This window comes from Cynocephalus volans, chromosome 7 (genome assembly GCF_027409185.1).
Source record: "Cynocephalus volans isolate mCynVol1 chromosome 7, mCynVol1.pri, whole genome shotgun sequence".
Taxonomy (NCBI): Eukaryota; Metazoa; Chordata; class Mammalia; order Dermoptera; family Cynocephalidae; genus Cynocephalus; species Cynocephalus volans.
Window position 1 is genome coordinate 95,498,937 of NC_084466.1, and position 22,413 is coordinate 95,521,349.

At 38.6% G+C, this 22,413-nt stretch overlaps 1 protein-coding gene across 1 annotated transcript in view; it reads right to left on the reverse strand.

The window, feature by feature from the left end:
- ADK (adenosine kinase) overlaps positions 1 to 22,413 on the reverse strand; it is a 556,699-nt gene that overhangs the window by 533,935 nt on the left and 351 nt on the right. The window lies entirely within an intron of this gene.

Here is a 22,413-nt window from a genome sequence, read left to right on the forward strand (position 1 = left end):
AATGTATATCGAAAAAATAAAATTTAAAAAAAAAAAAAAAAAAAAAAAATGAGTGAGTTCTCGCTCTATTAGTTCCCGTGAGAGCTCATTGCTTAAAAAGACCCTGGCACCTTCTCTCTCTGTCTTGCTTCCTCTCACCATGTGATCTGCTTGTACCCGCCGGCTGCCTGCTGCTTTTCCGCCATGAGTAGAAGCAGCCTGAGGCCTGTGATATCTGCAGCTGTCCCAGAATCATAAGCCAAATAAACCTCTTTTCCTTATAAATTACCCAGTCTCAGGTATTTCTGTTATAGCAACACAAAACAGACTAAAACAGAAAATTGGTACCGAGGAGTGTGGTGTTACTATGCAGATACTTGAAAATGTGGATGCAGCTTTGGAACTGACTAATGGGCAAAGGTTGGAGGAGTTTGGAGGACTTAGAAGAAGAGAAAAAGACAAGGGAAAGTTTGGAATGCCTTAGAGACTTATGTAGTGGTGAGCAGAATGCTGATAGAAATGTAGACAGTAAAGGCCATGCGGATGATGAGGTCTCAGATAGGAATGAGGAACTTATTGGGAACTGGACAAAAGATCACCCTTGCTACACCATAGCAAGGAACCTGGCTGCATTGTGTCCATGCCCTTGGATTTTGTGGAAGGTGGGACTTAAGAGTTGTGAACCAGAGCATTTGACCAAAGAAATTTCTAAGCAGCAAAGCATTCAGAACGCAGCATGGCTACTTCTAACAGCCTATTCTTAGTTACAGCGGCAAAGGCATGATGTAAAGCCAGAATTTAAAATGGAAGCAGAGCATAAAGATTTGGAAACTTTGCAGCCTGGCCATGCGGTAAAGAAGCAGAGAGCCAGAACAATGCAAGGGTGAAGCAGATAAACTGGTTGCTAAAGACATTATCTTGGTGGTGAGGCAGCCAGATGCTAATAGTGGAGAAAATGAGAGAAAAGCCCTGCATGCATTTGAGAAGTCTGGAAGGGTGCCCCACCCATCACAGACCCTGAGGCCTAGAAGGACTGAGTTATCCTGGAGGACAGACCTGGGGCACAGCTGCCCTCGGGATCCTGCTCCCTGCATCCCAGCTGCTCCAGCCAGAGCAGCCCCAAGTGTGGTTCATGCAGCAGCCCTAGAGAGTAGAGGCCCAAAACCTTGGTGGCGTCCATGTTGTGTTAAGTCTGCAGGCAGGCAGGATGTGAGAGCAGTGGAGGCGTGGCAGCCTCCATCCAGATTCCGGAGGATGTCTGGAAAAGCCAGGGGGCCCAGGCAGAGACCTGCCGCAGGGGCAGAGCCACCGCAGAGGACATCTACTAGACCAATGCCAAGCAGGAAAGTGGGGTCAGAGCCCCCACCAGGGAAATGTCTAGTAGAGTCAATGCAGCAGGGCTGCTGCCCGGACCCCAGAACTCCAGGGCCACTGGTAACATGCAACACAGGCTTGGAAAAGCCACAGGCACCAGTGTGGCCCACTGGGCTGTGCCTGGCAGAGCTGTGAGAACAAGGCTGCCTGATGCTTTGGGGGCCCAGATGCCCAATTGTGCCCAGGATGTAGGACTTGGAGTCAAAAAACATTATTTTGGAGCTTTAAGACATAATGTCTGCCCTGCTCGGTTCTGGACTTGTTTGGAGCCTGTTTTTCCTTTCTTCTGGCCTATTCCTCCCTTTTGGAATGGAAATGTATACCCAATGTCTGTTCCATTTGTATCTTAGCAGTAGGTAAATTTGGTTTTGTTTTTCAGGTTCACAGCTGGAAGGACTTTTGCTTTTGGTCTCTGATGAGACTTTGGACTTTGGACTTTTAAGTTGGTGCTGGAACAAGCTAAGACTTTTGGGACTGTTGGGATGGAATGATTGTATTTTGTATGTGAGAGTGAAATGAGTTTTGGGGAGCCAGGGGCAGAATGATGGAGTTTGGATGTGTTGTCCCTTCCAAAACTCATGTGAAAATTTGATCCCCAATGTGGCAGTGTTGGAAACTGATTGAGTCATGGGGGCAGATCCTTCATGAATGGATTAATGCTCTCCCTGGTGGAGGGGGGATTAGTGAGTGAGTTCTTGCTCTATTAGTTCCCACGAGAGCCCGTTGCTTAAAAAGACCCTGGCACCTTCTTGCTTCCTCTCGCCATGTGATCTGCTTGTACCCACCAGCTGCCTGCCACTTTCTGCCATGAGTAGAAGCAGCCTGAGGCCCGTGCCAGATGCAGCTGTCCCAGAATCCTGCCTGCCACTTTCCGCCATGAGTAAAAGCAGCCCAAGGCCCATGCCAGACGCAGCTGTCCCAGAATCGTAGGCCAAATAAACCTCTTTCCTTTATAAATTATCCAGTCTCAGGTGTCTCTGTTATAGCAACACAAAACGGACTAAAGCAGTCACATTTCACTTTAATATCACATAGTCAAACAGAATACAATCTTTTAAATAAAACCTGACTACTTATTTCCCAGGAGAATTTGAAGACTACAATAACACTTGATTGACTGAACTTTATTTAGTAAAAAATTCTTAGCAAAACTCCCTCCCAGGCCCTTCTATAATTTCAGTGAACTACAAATCTCTGAAACACAAAGAAAACCTGCAATCTAAAAGTACAGGCAGGGCTGTCGGGTTAGCTCAGTTGGTTAGAGCGCAATGTGATGACAACAAAGTCAGAGGTTTGGATCCCTAAGTGGCCAGCAGCAAAAAAAAAAAATTTAAACTAAATTAAAAAATAATAAAAGTACAGGACAGCAATGCTTCCCAATTATTATTACTGCAAAGAACATATTTTTAAACTATACATTTGAAACGGGTTCGGATACCAATATAGGGATGGCCGGTTAGCTCATTTGGGACAGCTAAGTCAAGGGTTAAGATCTCCTTACTGGTCATCTTTTAAAAATAAATAAATAAATAAACTATACACTTGAATATCACTATCATTTCATAACACAAAGGGTATTTTAATACAAAAATGTAGGACACTACAGAAAGAAAGAATAGCACCTCCCAAAGGATTGTTGGTAACCTTATGAAATATATTTTCTGTAGAAAAGATTTCCCTTATTTTTATCCTTTCACTATAGATCTAATCTGTGATATTTTACAAACAAGCTTTTAGGAATCATTCATTCATTAACTCAACAAATATTTATTGAGCATCTACTCTACTACACTAGACACTAAAATTCAGCAAAGATCAAGAATATGTGCTGCCCTTATAGAATTTACACTCTAAAGGCATGGAGATGAAAAATCAAGCAACAGGAACAACATTAAACATCCTAAGTACTAAGCAGAGAACTAAAACCAGCAGATCATCATAGAGAAGGGCTCCTCTACAATGGGTAGTCAGGGAAGTTCTCTACCATAGGAGAACTGAATGACAAGGAAGATAGGTGGAGGAAGGGCATTCCAGACAGAACAGCCCTAAAACAAGAACTAGAAAGCCAGTGTGAAAAAGGCAAAAAAGGGAAGAGGAAGAATGGTATGTGGTCAGACAAGAGCAGATGATTTTAGACTTCATGAGCCTATGAAATTTTGATTTTGTTATAAGCAAGAAAGGAAGCCAATGTAATTAAGTTTTAAACAGAGGAATGACATGATCTCATTTTTTCAAAGATCACCCTGGCTATAGTATAGAGAATGGACTAGAGGTGCATGAAAGCAGTACCAAATTAGCTTATTACAGTAATAGAGATAACATATAATAGTGGTTTGAATCACAAAGGTAGTAGAGGACATGGAGAGAAGGAAATGAATCCAGGAGACATTTTATTTTTTAATTCTATTTTATTTCATTTATTTTTTATTATTATGAATATTCATGAGATACAAATTACCAGAAATTGATTTTATACCCCATGTCCCCACCCATTGTCCCCCAACCACCTTCTCCCTCTCCCCACAACTCTGCTTTGTAGCCCTAGGAATGTTCCCTCCCTCTGTAAGACCACCACACCACTGTGGTTTTTCTTTCCTTCTTTCCTTTCTCTCTTACCTCCCACATATTAGTGAGCACATGCAGTATTTATCCCTGTGTTTTGCTTATTTCACTCAACATAAGTTTCTCAACGTTCATCCGTGTTGTTGCAAATGGAAGTATTTCACTCTTTTTATGGAAGAGTAGTTTCCATGGTGTGTGTGTGTATACACACACACACACACACACACACACACACACACACACACACACACACACACCCCACATTTTCCATCGATGGACATTTAGGTTGGTTCCATATCTTGGCTATGGTAAATACAGCTGCAGTGAACATGGGAGTGCAGGTATCCCTTCGACATGATGATTTCCATTCCTCTGGGTATATACCCAGAAGAGGGATTGCTGGATCATATGGAAGATCTACCTGTAGTTGTTTGAGAAACCTCCATACTGTTTTACATAGTGGTTGTACTAATTTACAGTCCCACCAACAGTGTATGAGTGTTCCCTTCTCTCCACACTCTCACCAGCATTTGTTATTCACTGTCTTTTTGATTTTAGCCAGTCTAACTGGTGTGAGGTGGTATCTCAGTGTAGTTTTAATTTGCATTTCCCTGATGACTAGTGATGTTGAGCATTTTTTCATGTATCTGTTGGCCATTTGTATGTCTTTGAAAAATGTCTATTTAGCTCCTTTGCCCATTTTTTAATTGGGTCATTGGTTTTTTTTACTGTATAATTGCTTAAGTTCTATGTATATTCTGGATATTAATCCCTTGTTGGATGCATAGTTAGCAAAAATTTTCTCCCACTCTGTAGGTTGTCATTTTGCTCTGTTGATTGTTTCCTTTGCTGTGCAGAAACTTTTTAGTTTGATACAGTCCCATTTGTTTATTTTTTCTTTTGCTGCTTGTGCTTTCGGGCTCATGTTCATAAAGCCTGTGCCAAGACCTAATTGCTGAGTGTTTCACCTATATTTTCCCTTAATAATTTTACAGTTTCAGGTCTTATACTTAAAGTCTCTAATCCATTTTGAGTTGATTTTAATGTATGGTGAGAGATGCATATCTAGTTTAATTCTCCTGCATATGGATATCCAGTTTTCCCAGCACCACTTAGTGAAGAGGCAGTCTTTTCCCCAATGTAGATTTTTGTTGCCTTTGTCCAATATCAGATGGCTGTAAGCCTGAGGGGTGATTTCTAGGTTCTCAATTCTACTCCACTGGTCTGAATGTCTATTTTTATACCAGTACCATGCTGTTTTGGTTACAATAGCTTTGTAGTATAATTTGAAGTCAGGTAGTGTTATGCCTCCAGCTTTATTTATTTTTTTTTGCTCAGGATTGTTTGGGCTATTCAGGGTCTTTTGTTTTTCCATATGATAGGTGAGATTTTTTTTTTTTCCATTTCTGTGAAGAATGTCATTGGTATTTTGATGGGGATTGCATTGAATCTGTAGATTGCTTTGAGTAGTATAGACATTTTCACAATGTTTATTCTTCCAATCTGGGAGCACAGAATATCTTTCCATCTTTTTATGTCTTTGATTTCTTTCAGAAGTGGTTTGTAGTTCTCATTGTAGAGTTCTTTCACTTCCTTGGTTAAATTGATCTCTAGGTATCTTATTTTTTTATGGGAATTATAAATGGGCTTACTTTCTTTATTTCTCTCTCTGTTAATTCATTATTTGAGCACATAAATGCTACTGATTTGGGGGCATTTATTTTGTATCCTGCAATATTACAGAAGTTATTAACTAGCTCTAGGAGTTTTTTGATAGAGTCTTTAGGTTTTTCTATATATATTATCATGTCATCTGCAAATAGAGAAAGTTTGACTTCATCTTTTCCAATCTGGATTCCCTTTATTTCTTTCTCTTGCCTGATTGCTCTGGCTGGTACCTCTAGTACTGTGTTAAATAGAAGTGGTGAGAGTGGGCATCCTTGTCTTGTTCCTGTTCTTAAGGGAAAGGCCTTCAATTTTTCCCCATTCATAATGATACTGGCAGTGGGCTTGTCATAAATGGCTTTTATTGTGTTGAGATATTTTCCTTCTATACCTAATTTGTTGAGAGTCTTTATCATGAAGTGATGTTGAATATTGTCAAATGCTTTTCCAGCATCTATTGAGATAATCATATGGTCTTTACAGGAGACATTTTAAAGATGTCTTGCTGGCAGACTAGATGTGGGTTACTAAGGAAAAGAAAGGAATCAGGAGTATCCTTGACAGACTCAAAATAAATGTCTAGAATTTTATATGCAGCTTCATCAGGACAATACCTTAAGAGGGGAACAATTCTACCTTGCCATCTGCTAGCAGCCATAGGTTGAGTATATAAGTAGAATAATAGGTAATACTTACTGAGTGCTTAATATATGCCAGACAACATGCTATATATCTTTCAAGTATCCTATTTGAATTTACAACAAACCTATCAGGAGACATTATCACCATTTTACAGATGAAGCTCAAAGAGATTAGCCCGAAGGCACACTTTACAGAACAGTAATCCAAACCCTGGTAGTCTGACTACAGAACTTGGGCTAATAACCACTATACAATACAATGTCACTGGAATAAACCTAAGATATGTTGACATAAGTCTGAGACTTATAAATATCCAAATTTCACACTATAATTTCACCCATAAGATGCAGTAATCCAGTCACAGCCTTCTGATAAGCTGGAGCATCATATGAAATATGTTCAGAAGTTGCTTCGTTTGTTTCTATATATACTCATTCATAGGTTATACCTAAGCAGCCAGTCAATCTGCCATTTTTGTCTTTAATTTCACCAACACTCCTGTCAACAAAAACCATTTCTTAGGCATCATTTTTTAAAATTTCAACCACAATTTCATATCTGTCAATATAAAAATTTCTGACAAATAAAAACATTTTTTTACCATTGTGCAAGAATGTAGGGGCACACAATGAATAGCAAATTTAATATCAAGCTAAATCCCCCATTCCAGCCATTCAGCTTCCACAAATCAAATTTAGACTTAAGTAAAATTACAAATTATTTCATATCAAGATCTTTCAAGACTAAGAAGTTGATATAACAAATGTTCACAAAAGGTTCCACAATTTAAAAAAATATATTTATAGAATCCTTGTCTGTATCTTTTGTCTAACTCCTAGTACATAATTAACATTTCCCATAAAAGGGTAAACATAAATGTGGTCTCAAACTGAATATGAAGTTTTATCTGAAAAATGTCCTAATAATCACTTCTACCTGGTTGTTTTCTAAATGATGGAACTCATACCTAAAAACTTTTCCTTTATTCAATGTTTTTGTTTCCTTTACTGAAAGGAGAGATGGGACGTGGGGGAGGTGCAGCACAGGAGCAAATTTCACACTCTTTTAAGTTTCAACAAAAATATAACAGCCTCAGATTGACTGTATGTGAAGGGAGGAAGTAAATACAAATGTAATATTCAAGCATTTTAAGAACGCAGCTCCTTTTGCATGCCAAATAGACTTTTTAGGTAGTGGTAGGTAGCAAACATAAGACACCTTAGAAATTTTTAAACCTTAAATAATTTCTTCAAAAACATAAAACCCTCAGTATTCCATGGAAAAATAATATACATATTTAAACTGAACTCTGAAACCAAAAATAAGACACATTTCCCAATGTGGGGGAAAGAACACTAATAAAAGTAATCATCTGTCCAAGGGCAATAACAGAATAGCTTAGATATAAAATTCAGTCATGTTTTTCAAAATTATTTGACCATAATTGTGGCAGTTTAAAAATGGCCACGATTTGGCTTCCAGTCAAGATGGTGGAATAAACAGTCCCCAGCGTCACTCTCTCTCACAAATCAACCAATTTACAACTACTAAAAAGCGACAACAGCCAAGCTGGGACCACTAGAGCTCAGGGGAAGAGGAGGAGAGACCTAGGGAGTGCATGAAGATGGGAGAATGAGAGAAAGAAAAAACTGCTTTGACCATTTTGTGCCACAGCTGCTTCCAGGCTGTAGCTGCTGAGCATATGGAACAGGAGCCAACAAAAGCCACTTCGTGCCCTTCAGATGAAGTTGCTTGGAGGCGGCAGGGGAGAAGAGGGCCTTGGTGGCCCCCAGGCCAGCAAGACCACTGACAGGATTCCCATGGATCCACATAGTAGCAAGGAGCCACAGACAACAGAAAAAAGGAGCCACTCAGAAGCTGGTGAGTCACAAGGGACCTGTGCATCGCCCGTCCCATGGGAAGTGTTTGGAGCACCGGTGGTGGGGAAGATGGGCCGACCGAGGAAACACTGGGGCACAGCAAGGACAGCTGATCTGCCCTCCAATCAGTGCAGGACCACTCAGTGGAGACTGGTCATGAATACAGAACTGCAGGGGGTGCAGTTTGCTGAAAAGACTCAGCTCCAGACCAGAGTTTCCACACAACCCAGGTGTACCAGACCTCACAGACCCAGAAGTACAAACAAGGTCAACCATTAAAACCTGAGCTGCACAAAAAAACCTTCCCCAGAGAATCAACAGCAAAGTAGCAATTACTCTGAGCTTAGCTCAACTACAGGGCTCAAGTGCGGGTCCCCACAGGAAATTCCTCCATTTCAGAAGTAAGCAAAGGACAACAAATTAGTTCCAGAGCAGAGTTTAAGTGGTGGGAACAGCAAATAATCCAACACAAAACTGAAAGAAAAAACACCCACAGATCAGAGATAAAGTCTGATATTAACTAGTAAAGGTCTACCACCACCAAAGAACACCTATAAAACCTAGAAGGACCGGAAGCCCCCTGGGCTCCCAAGCTGGGGCAGTGGAGTGTCAAGGGCTTCAGCCACACACCCCTGACATCTGCATCCAGCCCAGTGACAAACCAGCCACCTCTGGAAGCCTCCTGGTCTCCCCTGCCGGAATGATGGGGGGGCCACGTTCTTGATCACACTCCCTTCCTTCCCCCTCTTCCCACCATATTTCCCTCCCCCTTCCCTTCTCCTTCTCCCCCCACAACTGCTCTGCAACAACATCTTAGAATGAGGCATGGATCCAGGGAAGCTGAACTCAGCCACAACCAGGAAAAAGCACACCAAAAATACCATTTTCATGCATGTAGCCCACCATAGCCACTGTAATTGCCATGCCATGGCTGCCACAAAAGCAGCTAGTCTCTATAGGAGCAGTCACAGCCACCACGCAGATGGCATGCCAGACTCCCAACTGCATCGACAAAAGGAGGGGCACCAGCAAAAACCACAAAAAAGAAAAAAAAAAAAGGTCCTCTCTCTCTACAAAGCACACTCCAGAATAATAGAAGAAATGTCTGATTTACAATAGTAGGGGAGGACTTGATCACACCTGTCTCAGTATTGGACAGATCATCTAGGCAACAAACCAACAGAGGAACAGTTAATATATCAGATGGAGAGAACAAATCTATGGTTCTCTAGAGGTAGGAGGGAGAGGGGGAAGGGGAGAGATTGGATAAGGGGCGTAGTATGATTTGTAACAATGAATATGCTAATAAACAAATTTTTTTTAAATGGCCACAATTTCTTGGAGACAACAGTCTATGTCTCCTCTGCTTAAATCTGGGCTAACCTGGGACTCTTTTGGCCAATACCATATAGTGGCAGTAAGCTATGCCAAAGTCCAGGCTTATGCCTTGGTCTCCTTGAAGCCCGAGCTCACGTAAGAAGTCTAACTACTCAGGTGAAGAAACCACACCTAGTGGCTCTCAAACTACATGGAAGGGGAGAGAAGCCCAGTTGAGCCAGGCTTTCCAGTCATCCTCATCGAGACACCAAGCAAGTCAGTAAAGACAAGTTGGACCCTCCAAGACTAGACCTGTTATCAGCTAACTAACTTTAAGTGATCCTATTTAACACCACACGGTACACAATAAACAGGCCAAGCCACATCTGAATTCCTGACCCTCAAAATCATGAAATCTAATAATCTAATAATCATGAAACCTAATCTAATCTAACAAAGTGGTTATTTTAAATGACTAAATTTTGGGATAAGCCAAATTCACTGCGAAAAATACATTCTATGTTGCAACCCAATATCCTATATATATAATGGAAGCAGTGTTTCAAAAAGCAATACTTCCCCTTATATACTCAACGCACTGATATTTTTTATTCTATTTCTCTTTTATGAAATACCAGGTGTGCAACACTCAGATTCACAATCTAGTTTGAAAAAAATTTTAGTCTCTGCGACTCACTTCACAGGTGCATACACAAATCCAGACAGAAACCTTAATAGGACCCAGGTGTCCTGATTCCTAATCCAAAGTTCTTTTCCTTGCACCATGCCAACATCCCATGGCTTCTACAGTTCATAACCAGAAGTTTCTCATGAACTCACATACATACCTGAGAGCTGAGTGAAAAGCTACATGGAGTTCATATAGAAACCAGAAATAGCTAAGAGGAATTGAGGCTTTTCCTTTTTTTAAAAAAAAACTATTTATGTTTCTCCTCTCCCCACTTCCTTTTTCCTTTGCTTATAAAGCACTATGAAATTGAGGTTTTTAAATATTTTAAATATTACCTTATAGTCCTATTCTTAAAAATAAGCTAACTAAACATTTTACCATTTCCTTAACAAGGCTGCTTTTTTTTCTTTTTGTATGAGATCCAAAGCTAATTGCTATTGTGGGTCATTTCTAATGAATAAGATGTCTCATCACTGCCATCTCAGACCTGGTAGAATATTTTTATAGGATTTAAAAATACTAACAGTGTTAAAAGATGAATAGTTTTTTAGAAGATTGCTAGTAATTGTTTCATGTATACTATAGGAATACTTTTTGAAGCAAAGAGCCTGTTTAACTTTCTTATCCTACAAACTACTGATTGGTGGTGATGGTATTTACACAATACCTGAAAATTGAAGGAAATTACTTGTACTAAAATTTTAAAATAAGAAAGATTCAGGTTTGAATCCTATCTCCACCACTGACTGTGTGACCTTGGGTATATAATTTAAACTTTCTAAGCCTGAGTTTCCTTATCTGCACAATAGTAATGGTTTTCTTATTATAATAACACTAAAGTCATGAGATTCAAATTGTTAATATCAAGGAAAAGTGCAAAATTGTCAAAGTAAATTAAAACATTTTAAAAATTGTTCTTAACTGGAACATTTTAACTCTTCAACATAAGCAAAATTGGTTTGCCCATGGTTTTAATTAGAAAACACCATCTGCTCAAAATTTAAGTTCAATGAGTGAATCCCTTTGTAAAGCATACCATTAAATATATCCCACAAGAGAAAATTTATTCTTGGGGAAAAAACTCATATGTGTGAATAAAAAAACTAGAAAGACAAAAGTCTAAACAAGATTACAAAACACATTGCCACAGAATTTCTTTAAATAGTGTCCTTATCTAGCACATACTCCCATATTCACATATTCACTTTGACAACTTCTCAATTTGTATCTTCATGGTGTAAAATAAACAGCAACAAGTGTGAGTCAGCGGTCCCGAGAGGGAAATGAGTGCTCACTATTTAGGGACTCTTAACATCTCTGGGTCTGTTTCCTCAGCTAAAGACAGATTTCCTGGTGGCCTTCTTGTGAAGATCAATATGAAAATATAAGTGAAAGTACTTGACATTTTCTTTAAATATGTTAGTTACCTTAAAAAAAAAAAAAAAAAAGCTCCAAAGAAAACTGACACCTCATTTCTTGCCCAGAGCCTGGTACAATGGAAAGTTGTTAAGACTTGGTATCAAATCTCACCTTGAATATTTACTAGCTGTAAATAACTAGCTGTGTTACCTTACTGGTATCAGTTGACTTCTCTGGGCTTCAGTTCCCTCAATGGTATAATGCAAATATTAGACTCTGATTTTAAGAACCTAATCAAGTACTAATAATCTAAGGAGTCTAAAACATGTTTAAAGAGTTTTCCGGGCCGACCCTGTGGCTCACTCGGGAGAGTGTAGTGCTGGGAGCGCCGAGGCCGAGGGTTCGGATCCTATATAGGGAGGGCCGGTGCGCTCACTGGCTGAGCGTGGTGCGGGCGACACCAAGCCAAGGGTTAGGATTCCCTTACTGGTCACAAAAACAAAAACAAAAAAGAGTTTTCAAAAATCACATGAAACTGAACCACCATTTCAAAGCCACATCTGGCTGATAAGTGAAATCTGCTGCTGCTTTCACATCCTAACTCCATGATTTGCAGGAAATCTCAGCTCTAGGAGGGAACCTTTCCCACCTTATCTGGGAATTTGCACCCTTAGCCACCTCCTCCCACCCCCTGCTCCTAGACCCACTCCTACCAGTATTCCCAAGAAATCTTTTGGAAACATCAAAGTAGCTTCTCAAAGGGAAAAACTGAGAGCCTGCCTTAACTGGGTTTATGAGTATAAAGAAACAATACCTTGGCCAACAAGAAAACATTTAAAGACCTCTAAATCTGACTTATTATCTACAGGATACTAACAAGTCTTCCCAGGAATGTAGTTTATTCAAGTTTCACACAGAACTGAAATCAAAGGTCTCTGATGTGGTATTTTTTTTCCACCAGTGGAAAAATGTACTTCTATTCCTTTATTTGTGCTGAATCTAGGGGAGGAATGCTACACAAATAGAAGGAACAGAGTATTAAAGAAGGGATCCCTGTCTTCCAGAGAAGACTAGACAAAGATAAGGATCTGTGAGTGTAAATCTAGAAATGTATATATTTCTCTACACAACACCCTTAGGATATTCAAACATAGGGATGAATACATCCAAAGACGTCAAACTTACTATGTAAAGAAGTACCTACATCCCCCACAAAAAAAGACAAATCTTCTCCTTTGAGGTATTTTTTTTTTTTTTACTAAAATACTACTTTTAATACGTTTAGTACTACTTACTGAACTTAAGAATGTAACCATGTTTTACTGTAATATATCTAAACAATACAATTCTATACATTTGGATGAGCAAGCCCTAAGTAACACACAAAAGACAAAGTAGAGTTTTTTAGGTGTATTTTAATGTGCATCAGCATGCTATCCCCATGCCAAAATATAATATAATCAGTTCATCCGGAGTGAGAACAGAGATGTTACCAAGAGTTTAAGTCCTCAACACTTCTACAGCTTAATAGCTTAAGTTTTTAACAACACTAAGAACTAAAAATGATAACTTAAGGTCTCAGCTCTGTTGAAAAAAAACAATTTCAAAAACTATTTTAGGAGGAAACTATGACTTGCTCAGTCATGACTATGAAACAATGTTCAAATCTCTAATGTGGTTAACTTCAAAGACAACATATGTGAACTGTTTATTTGTAAAGGAGATAATTTTCTTGTATTTCAATTTGTTTACTCAAAAGCTTAGATGGTTTTTCAGACTTCAGCTCTAGGGCTCAGAGAGTAAAACACTGTTTTGCTATATATACCAAGCTTAAAGGAATTTGAGAAAACCTAAGACATCTGAATTTGATTCCTTTGCTATATTTTGTTTAAAGAGACAAACTTCTTTAAAAGACTATTTTGTGGTATCACAATTGGTTACATAGTACATTATGTTACCCAGTACACTATGAAATTCAGAACAGTATTGCCAACCTTCAGTGCTTTTGGAGTTCTCGTTATACTGCAAACAGCCTTACTAATTAAGGACTTGCTAACCAGAGGAAAGAGATTCATCATCCTGACAGGTCATTGAGATTTTTGCAAATTCACTCTTAAAAAAATCCACTCCTCCACCAAACAAGCAATTACATTTAAAAAAAAAAAAGAAAGAAAGAAAACAAAACACTGACCACAGGGCCTAAATAAAACATTATTGTTTATACAGGAGAAGTATATTATTAAGGGAATTTTCCCCGTGGACAAATACAAGAAATTATTACAATCAAAACTCACTAAAGTCACCACAAAGAACAGAAATACAATCTAGGAATGCATTTCTTGCCTCTACTATCCTCCCATATCAGACTGATTTTGCACACAAGCTCCCTCCATGTAACAAGAAAACCACAAGGTCAAAGAACCATCGAGTATTTTTCAGGTAAGGGTTCTACCAACTCCCATGTATAGATAAGAATTTACAGCTAATACACAAATCCATTTAGCACCATTGAGTGCTACAAACATAACTTAAAACATCTTTAAATACTTAAGAATTCATTAGTTCAACAAAAATTTAGAGCCTATTATGTTGCAATGAAATGATCAGTTATGAGGCACTAAGATAGTTACTTAAATCATCTCCTGACTTCCGGTAATAATAGGCAAGGTAAAACATGCATATACCGTACATTGCAATAATACAAAGTGTAAAGTACAAACAGCCAGAGAAGGAGCCATTTCTAAGCTGGGTGAGTAAGAAAGTTTTATAGACAAGATAACCTTTGGCTGGACCTTGAAGAATGAGGTTGGTTTTTTTAGGGGGGAGAGGTGGGAAGTTGTTTTAGTAAATATTTTCTATGCATGCTATAATGGATTTTTCTCTTGCTGAGGGAACGACACCACCTCCCTCACTCTACAAGGTTCTGGTGAAGTTGCTGACTATAGTGTCCCCCTCAAAACTCATCCACTTCCCACATATATGAACGCTGTCTATATTCACTAGCTCCCCATATATATTAGCACCACCTATTCATGTACACGCACCAGATGGATAGGGGGTGAGAATGTATCCAAGACTGGCCAAAGTCCCCACCCCTGATACAGTTAATTGGTTTAATGGTGGTATGTAACCCAGGCAGAACCAATCAGAATTCTCTCAAAACTGATACATGGAAAAAAAGAAATAATGGATGGGGAAAAGTCTCTTCTTTTGGGCTCATGAGATTTTAGCGTGGAGTCGGGAACTGCCATCTCTCTTGTTACACTGAGATAGCCTGTGTGAGAAATAAATCCAATACCAGATGCACTCCCAGATTGAGACATACTCGGATGGACTTCTCAGTTAGATGAGTCAACTGAGTCTCTTAGAGACTTCAAAAATCCCTTTTCTACTAGGGATGCACCAAATTCTAGCCTCAGCCTTTAAGAAAACAAGTAGCCAAGTGACCACTTTAATATAATTTCTGATAACCCCTAATTTGGTGAGTGGTCAGTGATCATGTAGGATACTGTAAATACAGGACCTGTAATCCTGTGTTTATGGGTAACAAAGCAAAACAGCAGGGCTTTCTAGTAACTAATAGTGGCTTGCTGACAAAATAGTGAGACCCCGTTAATACAGGAACCAAACTGATGTGCCTTGAGAAGGAAAGACTTTCTTACATAATAATTACTATACACACCTTCTTAATTAATTCTGAAGAAAATGCTGAAACCAGCATGCATGCAATGAGAGCCAAAATGCGAATGGAAACTCAGACGTTCTTATGTTGAAAGCTAATTATACTGCTTTCTAGATTGAAGTTTATGAACCAATTTTTTTAAAGAAACTGCATTAAGCCACAAGTACAAACAAAAATATCAGAAATAATACACATAAGTGAGGGCAACAACTCTAATCTGCTTTGGAAAATATTCAGAAAGTACAATATCTTCTTCAAGCAGTATGTAAAACTTCAGTTTGTGAGACCACTTCTGTGAAATAGCCTTCCAAATCTTCAAGTCCAGAAGTTGTAGAGAAGTCTTTACCTTAGTCAGTTACTATTATAGAGGAAGAAAAACCTAATAATTCAGTGACATCAACAGTACCAGTATTATGAAGGTAGCCAAAAAAGACCTTTGAAATGAGCATCTATTTATTATCATAGAAGTAGAGAACAGGGACTGGAGGAAAAAACCTAGCAACTAACTGATAAGAAATGGCTGTTCCTGCACAACAGCAAACCTTTAAAAGTTGAATATTTAAATATTTAATAAAGATCCACAATCCCTTTCTTGAAACCTTGGGGCCAGGTATGTTTTGAAATTCAGAATTTTATGGATTTTAGGAAGGTAATACAGTATATGCACTACATATTTTATAAAATGCCCAGGAGGACTTCATGCAGCTTGCCATTAACAGACAAATATTTCTATGACAAAGCATATACATGTGTGTCAGTCAAATACATACTACAGAGACCTTCACATCAGTTCAAGTTTTGCTGCCATTAATTCCTCTCAAACTTTTTAAAAAACATCTAGTTTACAGAACTTTGGGACTTCAGAAATATATATAAAAAGATTACAACCTATAATAAAGTCATAATAATTATTTTTTTTTAATTTCAGATATATTTGGTATCCCAGATGTCCACTCTGTAATGGTGATATTTAGCCATTTGGCACTTGGACAAATAGGTATTCAATGCACACCAAGTTTCTCCAGGTTAAAATAAAGAGTCCTAATATACATTTTCAGTGTAGAACAGTTGGAAAATACAAAATAAAAATTAAAAAATTAAAATAACCCATAATCCCTCCACCTAGAGATAATCACTATTAAATTTTTGGACTCCAGTAGGCTGGCTGGTTAGCTCAGTTGGTTAGAGCACAGCCTTATAACACCAAGGTTACAGATGGTCAGTATGGTCAGATCCCCATACAGGCCAGCTGCCAAAAAATAAAAATAAATTTTCGGACTCTATGTACATTAATATAGTTAAGATCAAAATCTCAATAGTTTTAGGGTGGATTTTTGTTTTCATCTCACTAGGCACCTGGAATGCCCTTTCAACCTGAGTACTTTGGTCTTTCTTAAATTCTGATAAATTTTCAGCCAGCATCTCTTCCAATATGGCTTTTCCATTATTCATACAATTTCCTTTTTGGAACTCCCAGTTAGATATAAGCTTTTGTCTTTCAATTTATATTTGTATCTCTTCATTTCTCCATGATACATCCAGATGAATTACTCAATACTTTCTTCCAGTTCATTAATTTTCCCTTCAAATATGTCTGATCTAGAATTTAGCCAACATATTTTGTTTTAATTTCAGTAACTCCATTTTTTCCTTTTATACAGCCATCTATTTCACATCAACCTATATTTGATTCATAACATGTTGTTTTCTGATGACCATTACTTCTTTTATCTTTTTAAAGGATCTTTAAAATACTTAGTCACTTTGAAATTACTCTAATACTTCTATCAGATTTTGAGTGAATTTACCTCCTGGTGGTTGTGTTCATTTTCTAAGTAATGGTCTTCCTCCTATGTTTTACAGGCTCAGACTTTCCCCCTCTTTTCCTAGTGGTTTTGAGGTAGGCCATCCCTCTTCCAGAGCCCATGACCTCCAAGGTTGGTGCTCTTGTACAAGGTGATAGTGGGAAATTACAGTTCCTGACTCTGCGCCATCTGGCAGCTTGGCCACTACTGTGTCTTCACTTAAGATCCATGGCTTTTTAAAGCAACAGCCAGGAACAGATGCTTTCACCTTTCTTTCATCCAGCCCCAGCCCAGCTCCTAGCTTCATCCAGTGTGTCTGACTCCAGCTCCCCTGCACAAAGTCATTTCCACCAGTTCGTGAACCAGGAGTCTAACTGCATGTTTCTTCTCTGTTCTTAGTCCCTGGAAATGTTTATCTTGTTCTTGAGTATATCTATATCTTTTCCTTTTCTTTTTTAATTTGTAATTGCTGCATTTGGAGCAGAATAAAGAGCCAAGCAGGATAAATAGTATCACAATAATAAAAGCTAACATTTGTTAGACTTATTATGTGCCATTTTTATATTTATTTTCTTATTAAATCCCTCTCAGTAATCTTATGAGGTAGTAATTGGGAGCTGAATCCATAAATAAACAAGTGAACAATAAAGAGAGACAGAAAGAATGAAACAAACAACAATCACAGTAATACGTTCAACTTTTAGAAAACCAGAGGCGGAAAAGAGTAGGGGAGGAGGACAGGGAGGGGGGCTAATGAGGACTTGGTCAATGGACACAAAGAATGATTGCGTATTATAATGAATAAGCCAACTATACTGATCTAACCACCACATATTGTACACAATTATTGAAAATCAACGTTGTACCCCACATGTATGTATAATTTTTAAAATAAATAAAAACAATCTTATGAGGTAGGTATGATTACTATCCCCATTTTATAGGTGAGAAAACAGAGGCATGGGGCAAGTAGGCAATCTTCTCAAGGTTACCAGCTAATAAGGACCAAGACCAGATGTCTGATTCCAGAGACCATGCTCTTAACTACCACTCTACTGGCTTCCATCCTGACCAGAATGCTCTTTACAATTTTGATTCTCTCTTTTTTTTCCATTTACCTGTGAATATTTTACACATAGGCAAGATTTTAATTGATGGAAGGGAAGTGGAGCCATATTACAGGTGGAAAGAAGCATATTAGCCTCATGTTTGATTTAGTGTTATTCGGTCTAGTCCTATACCTAAAATCAGAAACATAATCTTCAATGCCCATCTTTTTCCTAGAGCCCTTTCCATTTTCCCTGAGCTGCAAGCATTTCCATGCTTGTCCCTGGACACCCAGGACCATCCATGCAGGTTTCCTCTGGCTCTCTCTCTCTCACCACCACCCTCACTCTGCCCTATCATAAAGAGTACTTCAGGGGACTTTTGTTTTCCATTCCTTCATAGCCCAAAGCCTTAATCTTAAAGGATTAAATTTGTGAATATAAGTGAGAGGCATGCAATATCATCCAAAAATAGCCAAATTCAATTTTAGGCTACTTTAAGTATAGGGTCCAGAAAAGTAAAGGTTACCCGTACTACTTAATACAACAAATATTAACTGAGTAGCTCCTAAGAACCAGCCACATACTCTGGTTTCTCTTCAGATCGCATAAATCTTTCGCCTTTTACTAAGAACCAGCCACTGTGCAGCACACTAGAAATACATGAACATGCTTTGTCTTTTTTAGTCTGCATATATTTTCCTCATTTAATCCTCACTGCAGACCACTCCAGAACACTGTATTCAATTTGCAAAAATAAAAGTAATCTTCCAGAGAGTTCTCTGAAAGAGAAAAAAAAATGTGTTTTAGAAAAAGGGATTATTGAAGCTGTTGCTTGGTCACCTAAGATACAGACTTTTCTTCCTAGATTTACTATATAATTTTAAATCACAGAGTCTATAGTAAGGTAGGATACAGAAGGAAGAATAAAAGGGATCCATGGAAGTGAAATGGTTAGGAAGGAATATTTGGGAAAAGCTCAAAATTTGCTGATTGGAGAATTGCAGTTTGTTTCCTTTTTGGTATTATTAAAAGTCATGATGCTGAACAATCCTTAATTGCTAATGTCAAAGGGAGTTAATGATGTGGACTCTCAGGATTCAACTCTTCCTAAGGTCAACCTCAGAGCTTATAAATTTTTGCTATGATGAATAAGTGGAGCTATACCCAAAGAACAGTTGGCAAACTAAAGACTGGAGAGACTAGTTAGGAAGACAGTACAAAATCTAAGCAAAAGATATAGTCTAAACTTGAGTTGTGGCAGCAGGAATGGAAAAGCAAAGACATTTATGAGATATTACTGAGGAAGAAAAGACTAACTTTGATAACTATATGTGGATGGAAAATAAATCAAATATCTAGGTTCCAAACTTCGGAGAAAGGGAGGTCAGTGGTACTATTAACAGATACAGGACCCATGGGAGAAGGTGCAGATTTAGGACAACAGATGAGCTTAGTTTGGTATATATGACGTTGAAATGTCAGCAGGTCACTCAGGAGATATTGAACAAACAGTTAAAATTAGGGTCTGAGGGCTGAGAGAGATAGAGATAAAAAGATCACGTGTCCAATACAAAGCCTGACCCCCTACACCTTCTGCTTCAGTCAGACCAAAACATCTGCAATTCCACATTGCAGCTCTCTCCAGCTCTGCCTCCAAACTTTCCTATAGAGGCAGACACCCTATTTCACACCTGGTTAACTCTTCATCTTTAAGAATGCTCAGGTATCATTTTCCCAATCCCTATTTATTTCCCACCAGGAGGATGGTACTTGGGTCTTACCTCTCTGTATATATACACACCCAGTTTTTAGCACCAAGCCTAAAATAGCATGTACTTGAAAGATAGACTTGAAAAGAACAGACTTGGCATGTGCTCAACAAGCCTTGGAAGGCACTGTATCTTTTTAGAGTTGACCGCTAAAGAAATGAACTTGGAAGAGATTTCCAAAGGAGAGAAAAGAAAACTAATTGGTCCTAAAAATAGGTAATTATCATGGAACATCTTCTTCTAGGGAGCAGTTCCCAAAAATGTTTCTTGACTTATTTCAGCCCTAAATAATACCTCATCTGTAACACAGGAATCATTACTCCTACCTCACAGGTCCCTGGGAAAATTAAATGAGACAGCATACATAAAACCTAGTATAATGTTTGGCACTTAATTCATGTTCCCTTCTTTTCCCCAACCCCACCTGAAAACATGTTACAGCCTGATTCCTCTTTGGCAACATTAACAACTGTTATACCTTGAAAAGCATCCAGTATAGAAAAATAACAGATATTTTAAAAAGGGAGGCTAGCCTTGTCAGGTGCTCTCCTCAGAGCAGAGTTTCTCAACTTCAACACTATTGACAATTTTGGCCAGATTCTTTGTTGTAGAGGGCCATCTTGTGCATTGCAGGATGTTTATGTTTAGCAGCATCCTTGAACTGTACCCACTAGATGCCAGTAGCACTCCCCACTAAAAGTGTCTACAGACTTTGCCAAGTCACCCCTGGCAGGAAGAGGGGCAAAATTTCCCTGGTGGAGAACTACTGCTCTAGAGCTAACTGAAATTCTCACAAAGCCCTAAATCCTTTCCCTGACATCTACAAATATATGTCATAAATTTATTTGTTACCCACTGACTGATTCTACACATTAAATTATGCTTAGTCTTTATAAGCCATTCTCCTTAACAGCTAACCAAAACTGGTAGCTACAACATTACTGTCAAGCAAGTCGTCAGAGATTGATTCAGTCTAACTACTCAATGCATTATCACACTGCCACCTTGAAAGCCAAGTTAATATTAACAAAAGTAGGAACAGATTATCCCAAAAAGTGTCTGCACAAAAGATTTGTCCCATTACTTAGGTGTCTAATCTTTTAACATCATGTCTACAGGTAGCACTAAGCTGATACACTGTATAAAGTGAGTTTTAGTTGCCTAAGGAATTTTACAAGTTTTAAATAGACACTGATGACATATATACATTATATATCTCTATGCCTATTTCCTCATTGGTAAAATGGAGGTAATTATAGCATCTACCTTATAGGGTTGTTATGAAATAAAATAAGTTAAAATATGTAAAGTGCTAAAACAGTGCCTGACACATACATATTTAAGTATTAAACATTTTATTTATCATTATTTTTAAGGATGCATAAGCAGAGAGAAGCATATCTTGGGTGGTTGTGTAAAAAAGTAGGCACAGTAGAGTCAAATAATAAACTTGCGCTCAGGTGCCCTGGGTTCATATTCCTGTTCCTTAACTGTTTCATTTAGGCTCCAAAATCTTCATCTGTAAAATAGGAGTACTTCTTGCCTTCCTTAAATCATAGAGCTGTCTAATGAGACAACACATAGGAAAGTACTGTGAAAATGGGTCAGCAATATATATAAAGTATTATTTTTATTAAGGAAAAATCTAAGGGCTGTATTTTTAGGAGGATAGTAGAGAAAAGTTCCATCTGTCTTCCAATTTGGTAGGGGAAGCTTGGTAAAAGGGTCCCTTTTAAGCAAATACTGTAATAAAGGGCTGAGTAGGGAAAGTACATGTTTTGAATTCAGACAGCTCTGATTCAAAAGCCCATGCTTTATTCTACATATAGTTTGAAAGCTTAAAATAAAAATAGAACACCCTGAGTTGTTAAAAACATTATATTCTTGGTATTTAAGGTAGGCAGACTAACCCTTTGAGGGTAGTAACACATTAAAGGCACTGGCAAGGATTTGGTCACCCTCCATTCAAAACAGCATGAACACACCAAGCCCCTCAGTGACCTTTTCTTTTCAATTGTGATTCATTCTTTCGGAGGTGAAGAAGAGTGATGTTGGGAGAAATGCGATTTGTCTTTACAATCATGAGTTTCCCAATAATTTTAAATCAGTTTGATATGTCTATTTTTAGAGAGAAAAATCACTGTCTTCCAATAAACGTTTCAAAATCATCAAAGACTGTGTTTGCTGCACTTTATAATTATTAGGAAGGACTATTTTAACAAACGACTTTTTATTGGTAAAAGTTGCAACACCAATCACGTTTGAGGCAGGTGTCAGCAGCCTAACTGTCTCCGCAGCTGCCAAAAAGTGCAAATAAAAAAGAAAAGTCTATCTTCCCCAACCATTCAACAAAATACCACCCCTGCAAAACCTCCAAGGCGGTGTCTGAGTCCCTAGGAGAGGGTCTTCAAAGGTACCGACGTTCATAGTGCACAGGAAAAGGAACGAAGGTCAAGGGGCCCTTCTACGTCATTTTCTACAAAAATTCTGTTTCTGCCCCAGGGTCGAGCAGGCGCTGAACCTCCTCCCCGCTATCCCCCAGAGAAGAGAAGGTGGCAGGGTATGAACGCTGCTCTGGTCCGGTCCGGTCCTCCAGGGGCGCAGGAGCCCTGCCCCAGCCGGCTCACACGTGGCGCCAG